We start from the raw sequence: 21,029 nt of genomic DNA, 5'->3' as shown, positions 1-21,029 counted from the left end.
GCCAAAAATATCTTAGAGACAATACTCCTTCTGGAGGTAAGTATTATACACAATATATACACTAGACACCAAGTAAATAGTCATAGAGCAATGCAAACAGTAGGAGATCCTATAGAATGAAATGGGAGAAAATAGGTCTAGGGGCAACACAAACCATATACGAAACAAGTGGAATGTGAATCACAAATTCCCCCCTAGACAAATGTAGTGCGTGCAGAATCGCTGGGAGAGTAAGAATACACTAAAGGTAAGTTAGTTGCCCCACCCCAGAGTCCAGAAAAGCAGGAGTAAAGTACTGCAAGTTTTCTTAGGACACACTACACCTCATTTTGGGGATTTTGCAGCAGCCAACCAAGTCTGCAAAGAACAACTGCTGGATTATTGGACCTGAAGACCTGCAAAGGAAGGGGACCAAGTCCAGAAGTTGAAGAAGTTCCAGGAAGGACAGGAGCCCCTGCCAACCCAGAAGAGGGTGCAAAAGAAGAGTCCCCGGCTAGCCGAATACTGCAGTAATGCGCCATAGGAAGATGCCAGTGGGTTCCTGCATGATGCAAAAGATGTCTGGTGGTGTGAAGATTGTTGCAAACAGTGTTTCGTGTTTGAAGGCACCAACAGGCGTTGGCCTTTTTCATCAAAATGGCGCTGGATGGACCCATGAGGAAACCTGGGGGCCTCAACTCTGTTTGAGGAGGAAGGAAGAAGGGGCTCTTAGCAGAGAACCCTCGGGATGCCAGCCAGCACCCCCAGAAGCCGCAGGATCCGGGTTCAAAGGAGGTGCAAAACACGGGTGATGCAGCACAAGAAAGGAAGGTCCCACGCCTACAAAGAATAACTCAGCAAGTTGAGCATCACAGGGTGGAGTGCTGGGGACCTGGGCTAGGCTGTGCATGAAGGAATTTAGCAAAGAGTGCACAGAGGTCTCAGGAGGCGAAAAAGACACAATACACAGGGGTACCATCGTTCTCGGGGAAGGCAAGATCTTACCACCTTCAAATTTCCTTCAGCAGGACCTTAGGATAGTCTATGTCAATGATGTCCACCCTCTGTGTCCTTAGGAGCACACTTGTCGTCGTGAGAGGAGTTCCAGGGTGCTGCCTTGGAAGGTGCCTGCTTGGAGCAGGCGAGTGACTCCGTCACTCCACGGGAGATTTTTTCAGTCCTTCTGGTGCAGGAAGAAGACAGGGAGTCCCCAGAGCATACACACCATGGAAACTGTTGAGGTTGCTGACTTGGAGCCAAGGTTGCTGAAGAAAAGTGTCTCTTGTAGACACTTTGTTGCAGTTACAGCATTTCTTGGAGGAGGCTGCGGTTGATCCGAGGTCAGAAGAGTCTGAAGTTCTTGCAGAGGATTCCTGAAAGAAACTTGCAAGCAGAATCTGAAGAGAACCCACAGGAGAGACCCTAAGTAGCCCTGAGAGGGGGATTGGCTACCTTATCAGATATGGACATATTAAAGGAGGGGTCTCTGACATCACCTGCTGGCAATGGCCACTCAGAGCCCTCCAGAGTGCCCCCACACCTTGCAAAGCAAGATGGCTGAAGTCTGGGACACACTGGAGGAGCTCTGGGCACCACCCCTGGGGTGGTGATGGACAAGGGAGTGGTCACTCCCCTTTCCTTTGCCCAGTTTCCCACCAGAGCAGGGGAGAAGGGGTCGCTGAACTGGTGTAGACTAGTTCATGCAAGGAGGGCACCATCTGTTCCCTTCAAAGCATCCCGGGGGGGGAGGCTACCCCTCCCCAGTCTGTAACACCTATTTCCAAAGGGAGAGGGTGCAACACCCTGCTGTTGGAGGAAATGCTTTGTTCTGCCTTCCTGGGTCTAGACAACCCAGACCCCAGGATGGCAGAACCCTGTCTGGGAGGTGGCAACAGCTGTAGCTGCAGTGGAAGCCTCAGAGAGCTGGTTTGGCAGTACTGGGAGTCCATGGTGGGGCCCCCAGGATGTATGGAATTGGATCCCCAATACTAGATTTGGAATGGGAGGGCAATTCCATGATCTTAGACATGTTACATGGCCATATTCGGAGTTACCATTGTGAAGCTACATGTAGGTATTGACCTATATGTAGTGCACGCATGAAATGGTGCCCCCACACTCACAACGTCCGGGAAATTGGCCCTGAACTATGTGGGGGCACCTGTGCTAGTGCAAGGGTGCCCTCACACTTAGTAACTTTGCACCTAACAATCAGCAATTGAAGGTTAGACATATAGGTGACTTATAAGTTACTTAAGTGCAGTGAAAATGGCTGCAATGGCAGTTCTGTGTAAGGATTTGTCTGAGCTCCCTATGGGTGGCAAAAGAAATGCCCTGGGCACCTAGGTACCATATACTAGGGACTTAGAAGGGGGGTCCAGTATGCCAATAGAAATTGGTAAATGAAGTCACTGGCCTACAGTGACAAATTTAAAAGCTGAGAGAGCATAAGCACTGAAGTTCTGATTAGTAGACCCTCAGTGACACAGTTAGGCACTATACAGGCATACACATTAGGCCATAAACTATGTGCATTGGGGTCCTGGCTAGCAGGATCCCAGTGAGACAGTCAAAACACACTGACATACAGGTTTGTATTTATGAGCACTGGAGTCCTGGCTAGCAGGATCCCAGTGACTCAGTAAAACACACTGACACACACTCACAAAAGGCCAAAAGTGGGGGTAACCATGCTAGAAAGAGGCTACTTTCTCACATATGGTTGTCTTATTGATGATCTTTTTATCATTTGGAAAGTCTCTGATGAGGAAATCAAAGTTTTTTCTAAGATTCTGAACTTTACCCTTACCACGAGTAAGATACAGATAGAATTTCTTGATGTAGTGGTCTTAATTGAACAAGAAAAAATAGAGACCTAACTGTTTAGAAAACCTACAGCAGGAAACAGTTTATTACCTGGGTTGAGCGGACAACCCACCAGGTTAAAATGGAGTCTACCTTATGGCGTACTTGTTAGAGACAAGAGAATCTGCAGCACTGAGTCTGCATTTCAGAGTGAAAAACAAATAATGGTACACTGATTTAAAAACAGAGGATTTCCCAATTGGGTATTAAAGGAAGCCTGTAGGAAGGTAGAGTGTGTCACTAGGGAAAAGATTTTATTTTCTAATATAGGGATATCAAGTGACTCCTCTATACCTAGAATGATTCTGACCTACAACCGTGATATGTGCATGCCTAATAAGATCTCATTGAAACATTGGGATGTCCTGCAAAATGTTAATGTAGTTGGAAAAAGAGTTTGTGACAAACCGAGTATTACATACCACAAAACAAAGTCATTTCGGGACACCTTGGTACACAGTGATATTACTTTGAGATCAATTAATACGGAACTAAAAGGATTTTTTCCATGTAGGCTGTGCAGAACAAGCAAATTTAGCTGCACGAAAAAGAAGTGTACAACCATTGGTAGATACAAATGCCACATAAAACAATTTATCACATGCAGTACACAATATGTAATCTGTGTCCTTGAGTGTCTATGTCCAATACTCTATGTGGGGAGGTACTGTATGTGTGGTAAAGAAACGAGTGTTCGAACATATGGGTGCTACAGTGCAGTGACCATACATATCCAGTAGCAAGGCATTTTGAAGAATTTCACTACAACGATCATATGAAATTATCATTCTATGGCATTGATAAAACCAATGTTAAACCCAAGGGTGGAAAGAGTATGAATTACTTTTGCATTTCCAGACTCCTACACTCATTGGTCTAAATCAGGATGAAGAAGTGTATTTTTAAAAATAGGAAGAACCGAGGTAGATCTAGAGCGCAGGATCTTTGACCTTAGTGTAAGTTCTTGTTTTTAATATGAATACGTTTGTTTTGTTGTGTATGTTATGTTCAGAGAGTAGAGTATATATGAGTTAGATGTGTGTTTCATATGGTGGGAGCACTTTGGAGTAATTTAAGGAGTCCTTCCAGTCACACATGTTGTATGTATGTTTGGATGATGACTAGAAGTGGGCGTGTCAGTCTTTTTTTATAAACATATAAAAGCAAAGAGAATATTAATGGCATGGTGGAGAGCATGTTAATTCCCTTGCGGAATTCTGTGTGAGGTATCCTCAGTAAGAATTACATTGGTAGTACAGCGGTTTGGTCCTGGGTATAGTTGAGTTGCTATGATATGGAAAATAAAAATAAAAATGTGAAATGACGACCATCTATGAAACAGTATACATATGATGGTAGGGGAACATCTGTGCTCTGTGATAATAGAACATGATTTAATATTATAAATATTTGATAATGTAGAAGATTGAAGAGGATTTCACAAATGGCAAATGAATTCTATGACATAGCGCAAAGAAACATGGCATTAATGTATCGTACAGAAGGAATATCTTGTGGATTTGATCAGTAGGATATAACTGAGAAGAATGAAATTGTAAATAGATATGTTGCTATATAATGTTGTCACGTAGGCTCTCATTATTCTAATGAGACCACTGGATTTTTGAGCGGCAGAATCGCCCGCGATGTGGGACACTAAGTCTAACCCACTGTGGGGAACACCTGTTGCTCCATTCCGGGGTTTGCTCCGTCTAACTAGCAGTGCCAAGGATAGGATAACTGGGCAGCCGAGCGCATGACATGCTTGGCTTCTCAGGGAAGTGGTGGTCACTCAGGTCTCATACGTTTCTCTCATTAACAATGTGGTCTCATGTATAAATGACAAACAGAGGCAGTATAGGTTTCAATAATGAATTTAATAAAACTACTGCATCTTAGATAGCAAAGCGTGAGCTGCAATAACCAGTATGACACAGCATGACAGTATTAAGATTGTGACGAGAAGAGTGAAGCATAAAAACAATGCTATCATATTGTCACTATAATCAATGGACTAGCTCCTACCTAGGCTGTGATAGAGCATAGCATGTTAAGCTCTAATTCTGCCCTTTAGGTTCCCCTGGGAAGACATCAACCCCCATACCGGAGCAACGGCCTACGGTCTGAGATAGCATCTGTAGCGATCTCCCTCTAACGTGTGAGGGATAAGGAAGTGTTTTTATAATAACACAGCTGATGTTCTGAGAAAATGTCCCTACGTAAAGATGTGTGTTTTCTACGAATGTTGGAGACTAAGGGGGTCATTCTGACCTTGGCGGTAAAAGGACTATACCGCCGGTCAGAACTCTGCCATACTACCGCCGCGGCCGCGGTAAACCGCCACGGTCATTCTGACCACCAACTGTGAATCCGCCAAAAACCCGACATCCAAGGAAGGCCGCCTCAACAGCGGGCCGCGGAAAACTGGAGATGACCAAACCTCCACCGCCACGCCAACACAAACACGCCCATGCCATTCTGACCCACCAATCCACGCGGCGGTCTTTCAACCGCGGTATTCCATTGGCGGTACACACCGCCGCAGTCAAAATACACACACAGCTCCAAAACACTGCCACATTGGCCAAGTTGAAATACACACACCTGATACACATACACACACCACTCCCACACATCCATACAACTATAAAACACACACCCACATCACCCACAAACCCCTACGACCGAAGATCAGAGACGAAGGAGAGAGAGAGACACATCACAGAATAGAGAGCTACATCACACAGAGGCACACTACACCATCACACACACCACATAGAAGCACAAAGCACCACACACCAACACACTCATCACCATATACACCACCCCACACCTCATCCACACCACCCCATGGCACCCCAAAGGCACCCATGCTTTTCGGACCAAGAACTCCGGGTCATGGTGGAGGAAATCATAAGAGTTGAACCCCAGCTCTTCGGCTCACAGGTGCAGCACACCACTATAGCCAGGAAGGCGGAGCTATGGCAGCGGATCGTGGACAGGGTCAACGCGGTGGGACAGCATCCCAGAAATCGAGACGACATCCGCAAACGCTGGAACGACTTAAGGGGAAAGGTGCGCTCGATGGTCTTGCGACACAACATCGCAGTGCAGAAGACTGGCGGGGGACCCCCACCCACTCCACCCGAATTCACAGCATGGGAGCAAGAGGTACTAAACATCCTGCATCCTGATGGCCTCGCTGGAGTACACGGAGGAATGGACTCTGGTAAGTACAATCTCAACTACTTCACCCCCCCCAGCATGCTAACCCCCACCACCACCCTCACCCCCAACCCTCCATCACACATCCTCCCTGAGAATGTCTCACCAGCACAACCCACCCAACACCAACCCCTGCATGCCACCACAAACTATGGACACCCATCACCCAAGCATGACCACTGCACATACCCCCCCCCAAAACACCCCCACAACACCTCCCCCAAGGGAATGGCAGCACTGGGGGACAAGGGCACCAATCAATGGCACGCAATAGCACACACAGAAACAATAACCATACTCTCTTACCCCATGCAGGACCCGAACGCCAACACACCGGCCAGGAGGGTCCAGAAATGTCCATCCCCCCCCGGAAGAGGCCCCCAGTGATGACAGCAGCTCTGTCGACCTGGAACCTGATGACCAGCCCGGACCATCGGGGACCTCTGGACAGTCGGTTCCCCACACACAGGCCACAGCAGACCCAACCCCCTCTGGGAACAACAGCACAGCTCCCACCCAGCGGGCCCATGCCACCGTCCAGGGGACAGAGGCCGGGGGAAACAGGGCAACTCGGAGGGCTGCTGTGCGACAGGGGGGGGAGGAGAGGCCCAGGGAACCCACTCTCCAAGAAGCCCTCACCACCATCATGGCAGCCTACCACCACTCCCAAGAGACGATGGCGACGGTACTGGCCAGGTTCCAGGAGATCCAGGCACAGCAGGAGGAACGCTACATGGGGTTCACCAATCAACTCACCAACATCTCTACCGCTATGGGGAGCATAGTCCAGGCCCTCAACCGGATAGAAGACACGTTGCGGGACCATGTGGCACCACACAGGGCCCCTGTCACTAGCCAGGAACAGCCTACCACCTCCGCCGGCGCTAGTGGACAGGAGGCCCCACCACAACGACAGGCCACCAGAACCCCACCTCCTGCTGAAGAACAACCACCCCGCAAGAGGAGCCTGAGATCCAAAAAATCGACAGAGTAGGATGTCAAGACCCCCGCCAGCATGAGACACCCCCTGAAGTCATCCCACTGTCCCACATTGCCACCCTGTCCAACCTTGAACTGCCCCTGCTCCATCCTTCCACAGGCATATGGACAATGCACCTGTGAGACTGAGAACTGGACTCTGCCATGGCCATTACTCCACCCCCACCCATCACCGTGTTTATATCATGTACCATTATCTAGCACAAAAAATAAATCACTCAATGCACTGAAATCAAACAGGAGTCAGGCTGTATTATTTACAAATGTATAACACATTACCGATCAATTATGTTCTGTTAACTTTGTGCGGAACACATACCGAGATCAATAAGCATTAGTCCATGGGCTAACCAAGCAGAAGTCACGCAGTGGGTCATACAGCACTGAAAAGGGAAGGGAAAATCAAACATCAGTTTAAAAGAACTGGGGGGTCATAGACAAAGTTGAGAAGCAGGAGGCTTTCAGGAAAAGTAAAATTGCGTGGGTGATTCTTCCCTGTGTGCTACTGAAAATACTGTTGGATAACTCTGTCCCTGTTGTCTGTGTCGTCCTCTGAGTCTTCCTCCTCTTCACTCTCCGCAGGCTCCACAGCTGCTTCAACACCACCATCTGGACCATCCTCCTGCAGGAAAGGCACCTGACGTCGCAATGCCAGAATGTGAAGCATACAGCAGGCCACGATGATCTGGCACACCTTCTTTGGTGAGTACATCAGGGATCCCCCTGTCATATGCAGGCACCTAAACCTGGCCTTCAGGAGGCCAAAGGTCCTTTCTATGATCCTCCTACTTCGCCCATGGGCCTCATTGTACCGTTCCTCAGCCCTGGTCCGGGGATTCCTCACTGGGGTCAATAGCCAAGGCAGGTTGGGGTAACCAGAGTCACCTATTAGCCACACACGTTGTCTCTGTAGCTGTTCCATCACATAAGGGATGCTGCTATTACGCATCACATACGCGTCATGCACTGACCCAGGGAACATGGCATTCACATGGGAGATGTACTGGTCAGCCAAACAGACCATCTGGACGTTCATAGAATGGTAACTTTTCCTGTTTCTGTACACCTGCTCATCGCCTTTTGGGGGGACTAAGGCTACATGGGTCCCATCAATGGCACCAATGATGTTGGGAATATGTCCAAGGGCATAAAAATCACCCTTCACAGTGGCCAAATCAACCTCCTCAGGGAATATAATGTAACTCCGCATGTGTTTCGTCAGGGCAGACAACACTCTAGACAAAACTTTGGAAAACATAGGCTGAGACATTCCAGATGACATGGCCACTGTTGTCTGGAATGAGCCACTTGCAAGAAAATGGAGGACTGACAGAACCTGCACCAGAGGGGGAATTCCTGTGGGTTGGCGGATGGGGGACATCAGGGCTGGCTCCAGCTGGGCACACAGTTCATGGATAGTGGCACGGTCCAGTCGGTATCGTAGTATGATGTGGCGTTCTTCCATTGTCGACAGGTCCACCAGCGGTCGGTACACGCGAGGATTCATCCTTCTCCTCGCAAGTCCCAGCGGACGGTGCCTAGGAATGACAACATGGAGCACAGAGTCAAGCCAATCACTGGTACGTTCACCACAGCTTGCATAGCACACGGTTATCTATGTTTTGAAAGGCGTGTATGTGTGGCAATGCAAGGCCTAGGCCTGTGTGTCGCAGTAGAAATTATGCCATGTGGGCCCTTGAAATGGCAGCTGCCTGATCTGTGAAGTGGGACAGTGGGATGTGAGGTCAATGCGCTGGCGGAGCACACCGTGGCGGTAGGCGGTCGAAGACCGCTACACGGAGCCGCATTGGTTAACATTGAAGCCTATGGGTTTCAGGAGCCAATGACGAGGTGCGCCGGCGGTAGCGGTACGCACCGCCGCGGTACGCACCGCCGCGGGCATGACCGCCATTTTCTATCTGCCTAATCACTCGAGACCTGATCATCCACAGGAGAGGACCTATACTGCAAGTGCTGCTGTGACCTCGGTCTGGATGTGACAATGGCTGCTGCGACTGGGGAAAGGGCCCCTGCCTTCACGTCTGAAGAGTTGGAGAAGCTCGTGGATGGGGTCCTTCCCCAGTATGCGCTACTCTACGGTCCTCCAGACCAACAGGTAAGTACACCGGGTGCACATGGAATGGGCAATGCCTGTGTGGAGTGGGGTGGATGTAAGTTTGTGGGGTGGGGGGCGAATGAGGAGTGCAACGCACGCCAGATGAGAGCATGTGCCATATGGCAAGGTTGGGGAGGGGGGGCCAATCACATCTAACATGCAGTAAGTTGATGAATGTTTCCTTCCCACCCTGTACATGTCACATAGGTCAGCGCCCATCAGAAAGTCGAGATTTGGCGTGCCATCGCCAAGGAAGTCCGGGCCCTGGGGTTCCACGTCAGACGGAGCACCCACTGCCGCAAGAGGTGGGAGGACATCCGCCGCGGAACCAGGAAGACCGCCGAGTCACTGCTGGGGATGGCCTCCCAACCTAGGAGGGGTGCCAGTCGTACCCTGACCCCCCTGATGTCCCGGATCCTGGCGGTGGCCTACCCTGATTTGGATGGGCGCTTGAGAGCATCACAGCAGACACAAGGGGGTGAGTATCAGCATATTCTGCTATCTTTCTGCGCAGTGGAGGCGTCTGGGTGGGGGAGGAGGGTTGTGGGTGACATTAGGCCAGGGCGCTTTCTGTAGTGTAGTCCTCTCCCTTAGGCATGGCCCTGTGCTCCCGGCCCCCACCTCTGTAGGGTGACAAGTACAGCTATTGATGGTCCAGCCTCACACATCTGCGCGTTTGTCATCTCTTGACCTGTTATCTTAGTCAGAAGTACTGAGTAGTGTACCCCGAATGCGCGGCTTAGTGCATGAGGCTCCTGTGTCTGTCCTCTCCGCCAACGGTGTTGACATTGCATGCACTCAACCTGGTCTTCTTTTTTCTCCCCCCACCCTTCTTCTTCATCTTCTTGTGCATGTGTGCATTAGCATCATCAGGCGGAGGAGATTTGGCATCGGAGCACGAGGGGGCTGCAAGTCACAAGGCCCTGGTGGGTCCAGGAACAGACACCGAGGGCACCAGTGATCCGGAGGGCGAGGGGAGCACCACAACGGGGACCGGTGGTGAGAGCAGCGACAAAGACACGTCCTCGGATGGGTGCTCCCTAGCGGTGGCGGAAACATCCGGGACCCCCACCTCTACAGGTACAGCCGCCACCCAGCGCACCAGCCCCGCCCTCCCTGCAGCCCCTCAGCCTACGCTCCGTGCCCGCTCGCCCAGGAAGGCGGGCGTCTCCTTCACCCCAGGCACCTCAGCCCCTGCCCCTGTCACCCCTGCTGCCCTCAGTGCGGAGCTCATTGACCTTGTGAGGACGCTCATTGTTGGGCAGACTACCCTTTTGAATGCCATCCAGGGGTTAGAAACGGAGGTGCATCGGAGCAATGCCTACCTGGAGGGCATTCATTCGGGTCAGGCTGCCCATCAACGATCGTTCACTGCTCTGGCATCAGCACTGACGGCAGCCATTGTCCCTGTTTCCAGCCTCCCTCTTCTGACTGCCTCCAGCCTGTCTCTGTCTCCTGTTCCTCAGCCTATCCCATCCACACCATCAGACCAGCCTGCACACACCTCACCACCCAAGGGCAGCTCATCCAGACACAAGCACCACAGATCCCACAAACACTCACCCAAGCAACACCCAGATGCAGACATTCCAACAGTCACTGCCACCCCTGTGTCCCCCGCCTCCTCGTCTCCCTCCTCCCTCCCTGTGACGTCTACACTCACACCTACATGCACACCAACATCAGCCAGTGCTTCCATCACCACCACACCCTCCTGTACAGTCCGCACGCGTGCAGTCACCACCCCCACTGCCATTTACACGTCCCCTGTGTCCTCTCCCACTGTGTCTGTCACCCCCTCTTCCAAGACACACAAACGCAGGCAGCCACCCACCCAACAGCCATCCACCTCACAACAGCCTACAGCACCAGCACCTTCACCCAATGACAGCACACCTGACTCTCCTACAACCACATCCTCTTCCTCCACTCCCATCACCACTTCTCCTACCCTTTACCTTGGCCCTAAAAAACTTTTCCTGGCTAATCTTGACCTCTTTCCCTCCGATGACCTACCCCCTCCATCTGCAAAGAGTCCCAAGAGCACCACAGCCACCACCAGCCCAGCTTCGGGTGTCACTGTTGTGCATGGGTTCTGGAGCCCACCCTTTGCCAGCAGTGACACCTCAATCAGCAGCAAGGACACATCCAGCCCCCCACCCGGCAAGAGGACCAGGAAACACAAGGGCCGCCGTGCGAGGACTGACACGGCTGCCCCCAAGGAGCAAAGTTCGCCCACTTCACCAGGCACATCATCTAGGGGAGGCAAGGGCCCGAGAGCCCCATCTAAGGAGCGTAAGGGCAGCAGGGCGGAGAAGTCAGGCAGCAAGAGCGCGGAGCAGGTGGGCCCCACATGCCACATCCCAGCTGGAAAGGAGGACACCAAAGGGCCCAGGACTCCGTCCCCGAAGGGTCCAGAAGCATCACGGTCGGAGGGCGACTGAGCAGGGAGTCCAGGCCAGGTCTGGCTCCCTTGACCTACTGGATGTGCACCGCTGAACAGGGCCCGGCGGGGAGAAGAGCATCGCTGAACAGGGCCCGCCGTGGAGAAGAGCACCGCTGAACAGGGCCCGCCGTGGAGAAGAGCACCGCTGAACAGGGCCCGCCGTGGAGAAGAGCACCGCTGAACAGGGCCCGCCGTGCAGAAGAGCACCGCTGAACAGGGCCCGCCGTGCAGAAGAGCACCGCTGAACAGGGCCCGCCGTGGAGAAGAGCACCGCTGAACAGGGCCCGCCGTGGAGAAGAGCACCGCTGAACAGGGCCCGCCGTGGAGAAGAGCACCGCTGAACAGGGCCCGCCGTGCAGAAGAGCACCGCTGAACAGGGCCCGCCGTGCAGAAGAGCACCGCTGAACAGGGCCCGCCGTGCAGAAGAGCACCGCTGAACAGGGCCCCGCCGTGGAGAAGAGCACCGCTGAACAGGGCCCCGCCGTGGAGAAGAGCACCGCTGAACAGGGCCCGCCGTCTCAAGCACCACTCCGCTGGGCCCTTCCTCTCAAGCACCGCTCCGCTGGGCCCCGCCGTCTCAAGCACCGCTCCGCTGGGCCCTTCATCTCAAGCACCACTCCGCTGGGCCCTTCCTCTCAAGCACCGCTCCGCTGGGCCCCGCCGTCTCAAGCACCGCTCCGCTGGGCCCTTCATCTCAAGCACCGCTCCGCTGGGCCCTTCCTCTCAAGCACCGCTCCGCTGGGCCCCGCCGTCTCAAGCACCGCTCCGCTGGGCCCTTTCTCTCAAGCACTGTTTATGGTTCACTGTGCCCACCATGCCTCCTCCTTGAGCAGTGGACACTGTAATCCACCAGATGGACTGTGGCTTTGCACTCTCCAGGATGGTGAAGTGGGCAACCCACCCACTGTAGAGACTTGAGAGACTGTGGCTTTGCACTCCCCAGGATGGTGAAGTGGGCAACCCACCCACTGTAGAGACTTGAGAGACTGTGGCTTTGCACTCCCCAGGATACATCAATGGGCATGGTGGCCCCTTCGTGGATCTGGCGTCGTGGACTCATGTGGCTGTGGTGCCTCCCCCTTCCCTTCCCCCTGAGGTGCCTGTAATTTTTTCATCAGATGCCCCTGCAGTGTTCTCTCCAAAGGACTCAGGTCTCCTGTGTGGGCTTTGCCCTTGTGTCGCTACACTGTTGCCCACGGACTGTTCCATTTAACTTTCATGTACAGGACTAATTGCCTCGGTTCTCCATGGCAGTGTAAATATTATCATTTTGTTATGGAAATTTTGCATAGTTGACCGCTCCATATCAGAGTCTATTTTTTATATACATTTTTCGTCCCAATTTATTTCTGTCTTTGCATTCTTAAGGGGGGTTTGGGTGGTGTCACTGTGCATTGTTGCTCTGCATTAGTGTGTACATAGTTTGGGGGGGTGGGGGTCGCATATGTGTGTGCCGTAAGCTTCCCTCCTCCCCCCTCCCGTGTGTCATAGGTGCAGTACTCACCATTGTCGTCAGCGCCGGAGTTCGTACTTGTGGTAGATGAGAAGGTAGACGAGAGCAGGTAGGATGTTTAATTCGGGTTCCATGCTGTCCTCCTTCCTCGTGGAGTGTGTTTTGGTGCGCGTTTTCCCGTTTGTAGTCTGTTTCCGACGTGTTTTTATCGGCGGGGCTCCCGCCCCGGAAAAGGTGGCGGATTGGTGAGTTGTGATAGTGTGGGCGGTACATTGTCTGCCGCCTGCCTGTTGGCGGTGACCGCCACGCTGTTTGTCTGCACTGCCGCGGCGGTCGGAGTGTTAATGTGGCGGGCTGTGTTGGCGGTTCCCGCCAGGGTCAGAATTCAATTTTTTCGACCGCCGGCCTGTTGGCGGGTTGGCCGCCGCTTTATCACCGAACGCCAGGGTTAGAATCACCCCCTAAACTTCTACAACGTTCACCGGTAATGTACCGTGCTGTAGCCTTGGAAGAAGCACAGAGTGATCAAGAATGTCTTGTTTGAGAACAGAGTGCTGGCCTAGGGAAAAATAGTTAGACAAATGGAAAATAAAACAAGACCATAGAAATGGTTATTGTAACAATAATAAGACAAAACTGAATAAAATATATCTAGGTTAAAGTGCACAGTGGCCTAGTGTGTTAAAATAACGTGCATGGAGCTATAACTAAAATGCCTACACAACACTCTCCCCTTGTTGGCTGAAGGTGGTTCAAAGCCTAAAGACACATAGAATTGTCACTAAAAAGCTCAACCTAAGATATATATTTATAAAAGCAATGTCAATGGTGACAAGTCGAAGGGACACATAAGCATGTAAAGGGACAACTTAAAACATAAGCATGTGTTATAAAACCAATTTTCAAAAGGCAAAGTCAATTTCGAAAAGTTCCAATTGATTCTGGGACCATAGAGGACAGGAGATCTTCCACTTCGGGTGATGTTAAAGTTGGAAAGACATCACCAAGAAGGATCAAGGAGCAGTTGCGTTCTGTAGCCTCAGGTTCAGCTGAGGCGGCATTCCGTGTTGTGCCCAGAGAAAAGTTGTGAACTACATCCTCCAAGAAGGGTAACTCATAAGTAGCTTCTCGTAGCAAACACAACTTCAGTGCGCATGTCTGGTAATGAACCCTCAGCGAGAACATCAACAGATCAGTGTCCAATGTAGGCAAGCACAGTGTTGAAAGGCAGACTTCCAGTGCGTGTTCGAAAGAGCACCAGAGGCACTGAAACACAGGCTGCACACAATGCAAAACCGGTCTGAATGACAAAGACCAGCCACACTCCAATTGCTCCAGGAGTGTTGCTCCAAAATGCTGCATCATGCATTCACGACACAGCTGCGCTGATGGGAGTGCCTTCATTCCTCCTTGTTGCAGCAGGACAGCCATTGCGCATAAAAAATTGCAACAGCAAGATGCCAGCTAATAAAGCCAAAGTTATCGGATATCCCCCGAAAATACTAGAGAAGATTGAGTGGATTGCTGATGGTTTTAAACCGAATATGGAGGAGTAGGTGTAAATGAAACCAGAACCAACAACTTTAAAAAAATGTGCGATCCCAGTTTTAAATATTCGTCCCACAAGTTCACCAAAGTGTCTGGGAAAGTTTGTATTTAAAACGGATTGTATTTCTGCTGACGACCTCACCACCTGAAGTGCGTAGGTATCGCATGCAGATGTAAGGGCCACATGCTTTTGAAACTATAAAGCCTTGAGACTGCTCAACTTGTCACAACTCACATTTGAAGTAGCAATGTGAGGCCAAATGTCAGCTACCTCTTTAATTTTAGTGGGGGGAAAAAGTACGTTCCCGCAGCATGTAACGACCTTAGAGACCGAAAAAAGGTAAACTATTCCAGCTCGCATACCACAACAGTCATCACCATTGAGGAGGACGTATCTGCCATTTGAAAGCACCTGGAATGCAGGTCTAATCAAGGGAACTGGAACTCCCTTCAGATAACACGCAAATTCGCTGCAGAAAGGGTTACAAGCCCCATGCAAGGACAGCTGTTTACAAACCATCGAATGGTTGACTGAAGTCTTGCATTCACTACCGCTGAGAAAGACTTCTTTCATAACACTGAAACATTTGTATGAGAAGGGAAGCTCCAAAAACTCATGGATAAAACTATCTCCCACGCTTTCATATCTGCCAACCGGAATGTGTTTTAAACAGGAGGTGAATTGAAGTGTAGAAATAGGCAGATTGATGACCCCGTGTATTAGCCACTCAGCAGATGGTATTTCAGCCACAGTAAAAAGGCAACTTTTCTAATTTCTCAATATTAAGCATAACATAAGTCGCTTCTTTTATAGCCATTTGGCAGTGGAAACTTTAATTTGTTGGCAGATGTCACAGCTAAGGACATACTGCTTGGTCTTTTTATAGAGGCCTGGCCACCAATAAAGGGCTTGCAAGATTGAAATTGTAGCCACCACACCAGCATGGGCAGATGTCACCCCCTCATGCGCTGATTTAATCAATTGTGATCTTATATCTCTGTTGGGAATGTCTTGTACCCCTACGCCTGGCATCTTAACCTCATCGTTCAGCATACCTCCCATTTGGTAGGAATATTTGTCAGGAAAACCTTCTAGATAGGCCGTACCATCAGCCTTAGCTGTCACGGCATCCCATATGTCAGCGTCCGGTTTTGAACTCAAACGAGTCACTGCAGCTACAGCGGCCACAGCCACTGCTGACTTTGCGGCTTCATCAGCCAATGTATTTCCAGCAACGTGTAACCCAAAGCGCTTGTGTCCAAGTGTATGTACAACATGGATATTTGGTAGCATCTCTTTCAGAACTGCTACTTTCCCCCACAAACGTCTGCGTTTAATGGTGTTGCCTTTGGAATCTCTGAACCCATTCTGGTGCCAGTGATGCAGATATACATTGAAGGGCTGGACACAATACTATGAATCGCAAAGAATCAGCGTGGGCTGTGCAGGATCTGTATGTTCCAGTGCCATCAACAGCGCTTTTAGCTCTGCCAATTGTGCTGTGCAATTCCCTAGGGTTTGCGTAAATGTATGTAGGGGACAAAATTTATCGTCCTCCATGTAGCCGCTTACGACAGAGCAAGCAGCAGAATATTGGTGTTTTGTGCCAATTGCAGGTTGTGCCGAGCCATCAGTGTACATGACTCTATGATATTGTTTAATAGGCAATATATTTGCTGGAACTGGGTATTCTATTTCATACTTCAAAAATTCTTCAGTTTGTAATTTTGGGTCAAAATTTCATCAGTGACTGTCAAGACGTAGGCCATTGTATCCAATGTGGATGTAATGCTTTTGCGTTTGGAACGCAGGCTTTCGTAACAGCCTTGATTGGCAAAATGGCCCATCAATTGCATCCACAAATCTAGGGCCGGGGCAGCCCCGTATTCATCCTGAACTTACTTCAACACCTCCGGTAAATTGGCAAGTGTCAGTGTACCATGTGCGGTTGCATAGAGAGCGGCAAATACGGTGCCCCAAGTATTACAGTTATCCACTCTAGGGACCATCCCAAATGGCAAGCACATTGTTAATATTCTATGCTTATCCTGTGGTCCCGTATGGGGAAATACTGCCTCCAGCGCATTTTTTTTTTGTGCTAACCAAAATAGAGTTTCCTCTCGTTTGGTGGGTACTTTGCCCATAATTGAATGTACAGTCGCAGGGTTTATACCTGGTGTTACTGCATGTGGATGTGCTGGAGCAGCACGTGCTGGGTTGTATTTAATGTTTGCATTACGAATTGTACTAATCGTCTATATATCACTGTTAATTCTGTATATAAGCGACGAACCTCAGTTACTGCTGAATTTGCAACCGCAGGATGTGGTGTATAAGTGGCCAATAAAGGCCAGGTAGGACCATCGTTACTTAGAGGACCTAACCTTACTGGTAAAATTGTGTGGGGTAGGCACCATCAAGCCAATTATTATGTTCTTGATAAGATAATAGTATTTCTAAATATGCATATGCTCTGTATTGTCCAGGTGCATTTGCAAGTGTATAATGATGAAATGTATTTTTGTTCCTATCAACTGCTGGAAGTGTGACCAAAGAATAGAACAGTTCTGTTCTATAAGCTGCATGGGCATCCACCACAGATGTGACTGGACCCCCCAGGACCGTTAGGCCATTTGCTATTAAATGTGCAGTCAGTGGTTGTCTCATATTAACTGTTTTTTGTATCTGCTGTGGATTCACCATCATAGACAGACTATTGTGGTCATTACAACCCTGGCGGACGGTGTTAAAATGGCGGTAAGACCGCCAATAATCCAGCAGTAAAAAAATTGGAATTACGACAGTGGCGGAAACCGCCAACAAAGACAGCCACTTTAACACTCCGACCGCCATGGCGGTACAAACAAACAGCTTGGCGGTCACCGCTAACTGACAGGCGGAGGACAATGTACCGCCCACAGTATCAAAACCTACCAATCCGCCACCTTTTCCAGTGCAGATTCACTGTGGACAAAAACACGGCAGAAACAGGACTCCGGAGAGAAAATGGTCACCTCTACACACCCCACGAGGAATCCGGACTCCATGGAACCCAAACTCCACATCCTGCCAGCCCTCATCTTCTTGCTCCTCTAACAGGAGCACGAACGCCGGCGGCAAAGACAATGGTGAGTACTGCACCTCCGACACAGGGGATGGGGGAGGGAAAAAACAGGGACACACACACGCAACACCCCCACCCCCACCCTCACCCACTACAACACACACACTAATACAGCATGATACATTACAGTTACACCCCCCGGAAGAATGCAAAGACAAAAGCAAATGAGTGTAACCAATGTAATCTATTAAAATCCAGGACGCAAAAATATATATGCACCACTAACAAATATTTACACCAAGAATAGAAGTCCAGGTAGTGCTCCATTGAAGTCTGTGGAATACTGGGCCCACACTGCATGCGCGAGGCCCACAGTAAATCCCCGAACATGAGGGAGAGAACACTGCAGGGGCATCAGATATCAATAATCAGGCACCTCAGGGGGAAGGGAAAAGAGGTGCACCTCAGCCGGTTGAGTGCACTACCCCAAATCCACGAGGGGGCCACATGCCCACTGTTCAATCCTGGGGAGTGGAAAGCCACAGTCTCTCAAGTCTCTACAGTAGGTTGCTTGCCCACTGCCATATCCTGGGTAGTGCAAAGCCACAGTCTCTCAAGTCTCTACAGTGGATGGGTTGCCCACTGCCATATCCAGGGGAGTGCAAAGCCACAGTCTCTGAAGTCCCTACAGTGGGTGAATTGCCCACTACATATCCTGGGGAGTGCAAAGCCACGGTCTCTCAGGTGGATGCCTTTCTCCACTGGTTCTGGAGGGGGCCTTGTGCCCAGAGTGCTTCATCCTGCCAAGGACAGAGGTAGTGGATGTGATTCTCCACTGGATCTGGAGGGGGCCTTGTGCCCAGAGTGCTTCATCCTGCCAAGGACAGAGGTAGTGGATGCCTTTCTCCACTGGTTCTGGAGGGGGCTTTGTGCTCAGAGTGCTTCATCCTGCCAAAGACAGAGGTAGTGGATGCCTTTCTCCACTGGTTCTGGAGGGGTCCTTGTGCCCAGAGTGCTTCATCCTGCCAAGGACAGAGGTAGTGGATGTGATTCTCCACTGGTTCTGGAGGGGGCCTTGTGCCCAGAGTGCTTCATCCTGCCAAGGACTGAGGTAGTGGATGCCTTTCTCCACTGGTTCTGGAGGGGGCTTTGTGCCCAGAGTGCTTCATCCTTCCAAGGACTGAGGTAGTGGATGCCTTTCTCCACTGGTTCTGGAGGGGGCCTTGTGCCCAGAGTGCTTCATCCTGCCAAGGACAGAGGTAGTGGATGCCTTTCTCCACTGGTTCTGGAGGGGGCCTTGTGCCCAGAGTGCTTCATCCTGCCAAGGACTGAGGAAGTGGATGTGATTCTCCACTGGTTCTGGAGGGGGCCTTGTGCCCAGATTGCTTCATCCTGCTCGTGACAGACTCAGTAGAGCCAGTGCCCTTGGCGCTCATGGGCCAGCAGTGCTTGTTGCGGCGGTGTCTTTGGCAGCGGTGCCTGTTGCGGCGGTGTCCTGTTCAGCGGTGCTAGTGGCGGCGGTGTCCTATTCAGCAGTGCTTGTGGCGGCAGGGTCCTTGGCAGTGACTCAGCTGCTAGCGGTCCTGTCTGTCCCAGCGGGGCTGGTGCTGGTGGTCCTGTCTGGCCCAGCGGGGCTGGTGCTGGCATTCCTTCTGTCCCAGAGGGGCTGGTGCTGGCGGTCCTGTCTGTCCCAGCGGGGTTGGTGCTGGTGGTCCTGTCTGGCCCAGCGGGGCTGGTACTGGTGGTCCTGTCTGTCCCAGCGGGGCTGGTGCTGGCAGTCCTGTCTGGGCCAGCGGGGCTGGTGCTGGCGGTCCTGTCTGGCCCAGCGGGGCTGGTGCTGGCGGTGGCCTCCTGGGCAGCAGGGCTGGTGCTGGCCTCCTGGGCAGTTAGGCTGTGAGGTACTGGGTTTTTCAGAACCGGTACTGATCCGGTAACCCAGCGGTGCCAGGGTACACCCAAAGACCTCGGGTACTTTCCTGATTCAGACCACAGAAACTCAGAGTCTTCTAGGTGAAGTCAAAGATCGAATTTATTGGCTGCAGCCAAGTAACAAGCGTCCTAGAAGTACAACAGCACGGTTTGTATGTTCTCAGGAGACTGTGTTTCAATGCAAAGTCAGGTTTCCTTATATACAGTTTTTTAAGCTTCAGGCAAACATTCTTGACATTTTGGTTGGTCATTCACATGTTTTCACTGCAAAGGAAAAAACAGTGTCATGATGAAACCTCATATTTCATGTCATCCAACCCATAATAAATTACCCGGCAAGGCCTAGTATTTTACATCAGATAAGTGTGGACCCACAATAAAAACGGGCACCTCTCCCTCGTAAAGTAAGAAGAAGAAAAGAGCAGGTGCAGGTGTGAGCAAGATTAGGCAGGGTGTGTGAGCGATAATAAGGGTTTTATGGCATGGTGTGCCTTGATGCTATCTGATTCGGCCACTGGGAGAGGGACTGACCAAACAGGTTTGGCCTGAGGCAATGGTTCCAGCTTGCCCAGGTCAGAGAAAAGTCAATCAAGGTGTACGTGTCCTTGGAATCAAATCTGACTGTATTATAAGCCTATGTGAGGGCAACTTTTAAAAATGGCTGCCGTGTATAAAATGGGAGCCACGAGTGCAGGACGAAAATGGTGATTTCGAGGTGAAAACGCTGCTGGAATTGAGCGAAAATGCTCATGCTTAGTGTACTAGTCATTATCGGTCTTTTGATACTAAAATCGTACTGCTGTAGCAAAGTAAATTACATGGGTCCAGAATTTTTAGAACCACAGCTGGTGCTGGCGGTGGCCTCCTGGGCAGCAGGGCTGGTGCTGGCTGTGGCCTCCTGGGCAGCGGGGATGATGGTGGTGGCCTCCTGGGCAGCAGGGCAGGTGCTGGCGGTGGCCTCCTGGGCAGCGGGGATGATGGCGGTGGCCTCCTGGGCAGCAGGGATGATGGCGGTCTTCTCCCAGACTTGCAGATTTTCTTGTGGACCTTGGAAGGTGTCGCAGCTGACTCCACACTCCCACCTGTACCCCTGGGAGCGGCTTTGGTGGCTGGAGACTTCCCCCTCTCCTGCTGGGCACTGGCCAACTTTTGATGTTTGACAGGTAGGGGACTGTCCGTGCTGTGGCTCCGTGCCACACTGGCTGCCCTGGTGGCCGGTGCACTCCAGATTCCCGTGACTACAGGCACCACTGGTCCCGGAGATGTTGTGGCTGAGGTGCTAGGTTGGGACCTGGAGAGTTGGGCCCTAGGAGACTGACGGGGTGGGGGAGGTGAGGGAAAGAGGTCAATGTTGGACAGGAAAAGTTTCTTCGGGACACTGGGACGGGTAGCTGGAGGGGATTT

Source organism: Pleurodeles waltl, chromosome 9 (assembly GCF_031143425.1).
Source record: "Pleurodeles waltl isolate 20211129_DDA chromosome 9, aPleWal1.hap1.20221129, whole genome shotgun sequence".
In the NCBI taxonomy this organism is placed as follows: Eukaryota; Metazoa; Chordata; class Amphibia; order Caudata; family Salamandridae; genus Pleurodeles; species Pleurodeles waltl.
This window is presented reverse-complemented; position numbering follows the sequence as displayed.